The 6691-nt window shown below is 41.2% G+C and overlaps 1 pseudogene; it reads left to right on the plus strand.

Moving 5' to 3' along the window:
* Positions 1–5318: 5318 nt before the first annotated feature.
* LOC133246826 (olfactory receptor 9A1-like) lies at positions 5319–6270 on the plus strand (annotated as a pseudogene).
* Positions 6271–6691: the final 421 nt, after the last annotated feature.

Here is a 6691-nt window from a genome sequence, read left to right on the forward strand (position 1 = left end):
TTGCCTGGAGGCTTTGCAGACAGACCCAATATAATCTCTTTTCAAGAGATTATAAATTGTTAAAATTCAGGGGAAGGCAATCTGATAAAAGATAGAAAATTTTTACATAATTATTTACAGTTATATTTTAGAAAGTATGGAGCTTGCCAGGTGGTTCAGTGGTAAAGAATCTGCCTGGCAAACAGGAGATGTGGATTCGATCCCGGGGTAGGGAAGATCCCCTGGAGAAGGAAATGACTATCCACTCCAGTATTCTGGCCTGGAGAATTCCACTGACTGTGTAGTCCATGGGGTCTCAAAGAGTTAGACATGACTGAGTGACTTTCACAGTAGAGTAGACTTTCACAGTAGACTTAGATGTGCTACAATGTATTGCATGGAAAAAAACAAGTTTCAGGACAGTATGTGTGATGGAATACTACTTAAAAAAGCACATGGTTATATAGATGGGACATCTTTAGAGAGACATTTAATTTTTAAGTATCTTTTTATACAGTTTTAATTTTCAACATGAGCTTCTTTAGTTTTTAATATATCAGTAGATATTTATCCCAAAGCAAAGCTAAACATATTTATCACTTTTATAACTCTCCACCTCTGCATTTTGACACTTTACCCTTTACCTCTCACTGCTACCAGCTCAGGGAGGTGACCCCATAGATTTGAAGGGAAGCATATGGCTGAAAAGTCAGTTGGAATGCATGCATATTGGATAGGCTGGAATGGCCATGAGGTTGGATGGGTGGCAGATTCTCTATTTCTGTCTTACTTAGGTTCCCATTACAATGGCCAAACGATATTGGGGGATGGGTAGTGCCAAGATCATCTGGGGAATAGGGTCTCATGAAGACTTCAAGATGAAGAGAACATTTTTGACAGAAGCCCGTTTGCCATTTTTTTCCCATCTCTCTTAAATACTCCTCATGTCAAGGTCTTTTTTTCTTACTGTGGTAAATAAATATAGCATACCATTTACTATTTAAATAATTTAAAGTGTAAAACTGGGACTTCTTGGGTGGCACCAGTGGTAAAGAACCCACCTGCTAATGCAGGAGACATAAGAGATGCAGGTGCGATCCCTGGATTGGGAAAATCCCCTGGAGGAGGAGACGGCAACCCACTCCAGTATTCTTGCCTGGAGAATTCCATGGACAGAGGAGCCTGGAGGGCTACAGTTCATAGGGTCTCAAAGAGTCGGACACGACTGAAACGACCAAACCAACTGTAAAACCAGTACGGTTAATTACATTAATTATTTTCACAATGTTGTGCAGTCATTGCCAGTATTTCCAAACTGTTTCATCACACCAAACAGAAACTACTCATTAAGCAAGAATTCTCTATTCTCCTCTGCCTGAAGCCCCTGAGAATCTCTAACCTATTCTAACCTCTAACTTGTCTCTAACCTCCGCTAACCTCTAACCTGTTTCAGAATTTGCCTATTATTGTTATTATACAGTATTTGTCCTTTTGTTTGATTGATTTAACTTAACATAATGTTTTCAAGTACATCCATGTTATCACAACTCCTTTATATGGCCAAATAAAATTATATTTTATGTGTATGCTACATTTTATTTATCCATTCATCTGCTGAGGGCCACTTGAATTTTTTCCCACCTTTTGGTTATTATGAATAATGCTCCAATGAGCACTGTCATACAAATGTCCGTTTGTGTCCCTGTTTTCAATTCTTTGGGGTATATGCCTATAAGTGGAATTTCTGGGTTATATGGTAATCCTATGTTTAACTTTTTAAGGAACTGCTAGATTGTTTTCCACAGCAGCTGGACCACTTACATTCCCATCAGCATTGTATGAAGATTCCAATTTCTCCATGTCCTTATTGTTTTCCCTTTGTTTTAATTGTAGAAGGTGTGAAATGGTTTCTCACTGTGGTTTTGATTTACATTTTCCTAATGACTAGTGATGTTGAACATTTTTGTTGTTCCTATTAGTGATTTATGTATCTTCTTTGAGGAAATGATTATTCAAACCATTGCGCATTTTGGGGGCATTGATTTGTTTTTGTTGCTGTTGTTGAGTTGTAGGAATTATTTCTATATTCTGGATAGTAAACTCTTATATATATATGATTTGAAAATACTTTATCCTATTATGTAAGTTGTCTTTTCATTTTCTTGATTCTCTCCTTTGATGAAAAAACATTTTCAATTTTAGTAAATTCTAAAATTCATTAAAATGAATTCTTCAAATGATGAATTTGATGCATCTGTTTTTTTGTTTGTTTCCCATGCTTTTGATATCTAAGAAGCCATTGACAAATTCAAGATCATAAAGATTTACCTCTATGTTTTATTCTGAGATTTTTATGGTTTACCTTTTATATTTAGGTCATAGATCCATTTTGAGTTAATTTTTATAAATGGCATGAAGTAGGGGTCCAACTTGTTTCTGTTACCTGTGGAAATCCAGTTGTCCCAGGACCACTTGCTTTAGAAATTATTCTTTCCACATTATTTTTGTCACCCTTGTTGAAAATCAGTTGGCCATATGGGTTTATTTCTGAATTCTCAATTCTATTCTGTTTGTCACACATCTTTTCTTATGCCTGCACCATGCTGTTTTGATTAATATAGTTTTGTATTCAGTTCAGTTCAGTTCAGTCACTCAGTCATGTACGACTCTTTACGACTCCATGAACCATAGCTTGGTGATGCCATCCAACCATCTCATCCTCTGTCATCCCCTTCTCCTGCCCTCAGTCTTTCCCAGCATCAGAGTCTTTTCAAATGAGTCAGCTCTTTGTATCAGGTGGCCAAAGTACTGGAGTGTCAGCTTCAACATCAGTCCCTCCAGTAAACACCCAGGACTGATCTCCTTTAGGATGGACTGGTTGGATCTCCTTTCAGTCCAAGGGACTCTCAAGAGTCTTCTCCAACTCCACAGTTCAAAAGCATCAATTCTTTGGCGCTCAGCTTTCTTTATAGTCCAACTCTCACATCCATACAGGACCACTGGAAAAACCATAGCCTTGACTAGATGGACCCCGTTCTCTTTTAGGGGTTCCCCTCTGTGAAGGAAAGAGTAGGAGAGGATCAGGATGGGAAGTTGTGGTCCTGGCTGGTGTCTAGATAAAGGACACGTCGAGCCTGAAGAGTGGGCCAGGGCAGCAGCAGTGTGGAAGGACTCATCTCCAAATTCCCCTGCATTGCAGAGGGCTGAGTCAGCTCTTCCTTGACGTGATGCTGGACACAGGCACAGCTCCTTGCTGTGGTTAGGAGCCTCCTCTTGTCTTTGTGTTCATTTAGTCCCGGCTAAACAAAAAAGCTGAAGCTCCACTACTTTAGCTACATGATGTGAGTAGCCAACTCATTGGAAAAGGCCCTGATGCTGGGAAAGATTGAAAGCAGGAGGAAAAGAGGGTGGCAGAGGATGTGATGGTTGGATGGCATCCTTGACTCGATGGACATGAGTTTGAGCAAGCTCCAGGCGAAGATGAAGGACAGGAAAAGCCTGGCATGCTGCAGTCCATGGGGTTGCAGAGTCAGACATGACTTAGTGACTGAACAACAACAAAACAGAAATTGTGGAAGGCAGACAATTAGGTTCTCCCAACAAATCTACCCTTGTTACTCAATTGCCTTTTATAAGAGATTTCCAGAGAGAGGGCTGCATGTTGACAGGGCAGTGTTTCAGTGAAGACAGCAGGGCAGGTTTGCTTCAAAATTGGCCAAAGCCAGGACTAGATATGCTTTGTTTATAGATTCTTTCCTTAATTGATTGATTCATTGACTTGTTCATTCAAAAGTATTCACTGAGTATCAGAAACCATAAGTAAGCATGACAAAATTTCTGCTTTCATGTTGCTTACATTATAAAACAGGAGACAGGAAATAAGCCAAAAGTAAACATCATTTTAGGTGATAGGAACTAAGGAGATAAACAGATCCTTGTGAGGTGGTAGAAAGTAAAGGATGGTATGTGTTCTCTTAGGATGATGAAGAAAGGCTCCCTGAGCTTTGGCACTTGAGCAAAGGCCTGAAGGAAATGAGGGAGGAGCCCAGAAATCCTAAGGGGCTCAGATCCTTGGGTCCATTTCATGTTACTGACAGCTCAGTCTTTACTCTTTTATAAGATTTTGGAGGAAAAAACTGGTTGTAGAAGGAAGAATGTCTCTGGGGAGACTTTCTGAACTTTCTGTTAGATCAAGTCCAAGACCACTTATATGTATAGCCTGGGCTGGACCCAGAGTTCACATTTGGCAGCCTTGACTCCCTGCTGGATCTAAGGTTTTGAAGGGAGGGGATGTTGAAATCAGACCTTTAGCCTCTTGTGTCCCCATTCCAGCACAAGGAAGATGCAGGACAGGTGGAAGCCGAGGATGTAAGTCCACGTGTGCCGTCCTCTGGACCCTCCTCCTGTGAATCTGGTGATTATTGGTCTTAGAGCCTGGGAGAGAGAGACTCCTGACTGACTAACGCCAGTGCTGGCCAGTCTGCCTTCTATGAGAAAACACGTCCACTGAAGAGAAAAGCGAAGCTGATATTCACTCCCAAGAACAGAGTGGAAGAAAGTGGTAATTCAGCTAGGCAACTAGTTGGCCCATAGATTAAGGGAGACTCTGTCCTTGCCCTCACTATCTCACAGAAAATCCTCAAATTGATCCCCACTCCCATGCCCACCAGTGACACCAATGACGAAAGACATAAAGAAAAAGCTTTAAAATGAATGTAGTGCCAATGGACACTATTTCAAGAAAAACCAACAGATAGCCAGCTCTGGGTAGAATTGAGGTGGCTGTGGGGGTACTTTTCTACAGGGTGTGGTACTGAAGCAGGCTCATAGGACACAATGCATTTGGTGGAGCAGGTAGTTCCATCCCAGATGGAAGGGAGAGCGTGGTAAAAAGGACGGCACTGTTGGGGGGTGGGGTGGCCTGGGAGGCTGTTGGGAGCAAAGGGGAAGTCATGGTGCCCTGTGGATGGACAGATGCAGTCATGCAGGCTGGGCGGAGGAGCCTTGCCTATGGTACAGTGTGGGTGACTGGGCTCATCTTCTTGGCCAGGTTCATTGTTCTTCATACATCATGTATATTCTTAGAAATAATTAGTACTGACCATGTAGAAGAACACTAGGGCATGAACCCTTCCTAGTCATGTTGTAGAGCTTATCAACCAGGGGGGAATATTTTCTCTACTTAGAACTGTTTCTGCTTTTCTGAGATCAGTCACAGTGTTCTCTCTCTCTTTTGCTGTCTAGATATCAGAAGGAACAAGCACTCAAAACTAACTGGTGGGGAATTATACCAGTGCTACTTACTTTTATCTCTTAGACTTCCCCGGCTCCCAGGAATTACACAATTACACCATATGTTATTTGCTACCTTCATCCTCTTCTACTCAGTGACAGTGATGGGAAACCTGGTCAATGTCTTGAGGGTCTATATTGATAAATGTCTGCAGACCCCCATGTATTACTTCCTGGATCACCTCTGTCTTAGAGATGCTGACCACATCTGCAGCTGTCTCCTTGATGCTCTGGGGTCTGCTCCTTCTTGGGATGCAGGCAATATCTTTGACTACCTGTTGTGCACAACTGTATTTGTACCTGTCTTTGGGAACGTCAGAGTTCATACTAATGGGAACAATGGCTACAGACTGCTATGTGGCATCTGTAACCCTCTGCGGTACAACATCATTATGAATACAGATACAGATACACCTGTCTCTGGGCGGTAATTGTGTCCTGGGTGTTTGGGTTCCTGTTTCAAATCTGGCCAGTCTTTGCCACGTTTCATCTTACTTTCTGCAAATCAAATGTGCTAGACCATTTTTACTGTGACCGAGGGCAGCTGCTCAAACTATCCTGTGACAACAGTCTTTTCACAGAGTTTATTCTGTTTTTAATGGCTGTTTTCATTATTGGTGCTTTTACCCCCACAATTACCTCCTACACCTACATCATCTCCATCCTCAAGATCCCCTCTGTTTCTGGGCGGCAGAAAGCCTTCTCTACATGTGCCTCCCACTTCACCTTTGTTGTCATCCGCTGTGGCAGCTGCTTGTTCCTCTTTGTGAAACCCAAGCAAACGCAGGCCGCTGAGTACAACAGGGTAGCATCACTGATGGTTTTAGTGGTGACCTCTTTAACAGATTCATTGAGGTCTTCTGAGACACCATGAAATGATACTGTCATCTCCTTAAGGACTATCTCTGTCCTAAGGACCATCATGTACTCATCATCACAGGCCTGAGTAACCTAGAAGCACTGATTGAAATCAGAAACCAGAGCCTTTTCATCATCAAGTGGTTTGTGACCTGTGAGGGAATTTTACGGCACTGACAGTGCTCAATGTTATAGCTGGATGGTTCCTACGTAGGAGTCACTTTAACATTTTAAAAGGATATATACATTTATACACATTACTGTGGTTGAAATGAGTTTCACAAAATAAATTTTACAAGTATAAATATACACAATATATGTGATTTTTTTAGAACACTTATATTTGGGTGGGATAGACAAGGAAAGTGTAATTCATTCTCTTGACAGCTGACTTAAATGTTTGATTATAGGTTCTGGGTCACCTTCCCCTATATTATTCCATTCTTTCCTGAGTTTTTCACTGCTTTAATTATTATTTTTTAAAAATTTATTTATTTTTAATTGGAGGATAATTGCTTTACAATATTGTGTTGGTTTCTGCTATACATCAACATGAATCAAC

Source organism: Bos javanicus, chromosome 4 (genome assembly GCF_032452875.1).
Source record: "Bos javanicus breed banteng chromosome 4, ARS-OSU_banteng_1.0, whole genome shotgun sequence".
NCBI classification, from domain to species: Eukaryota; Metazoa; Chordata; class Mammalia; order Artiodactyla; family Bovidae; genus Bos; species Bos javanicus.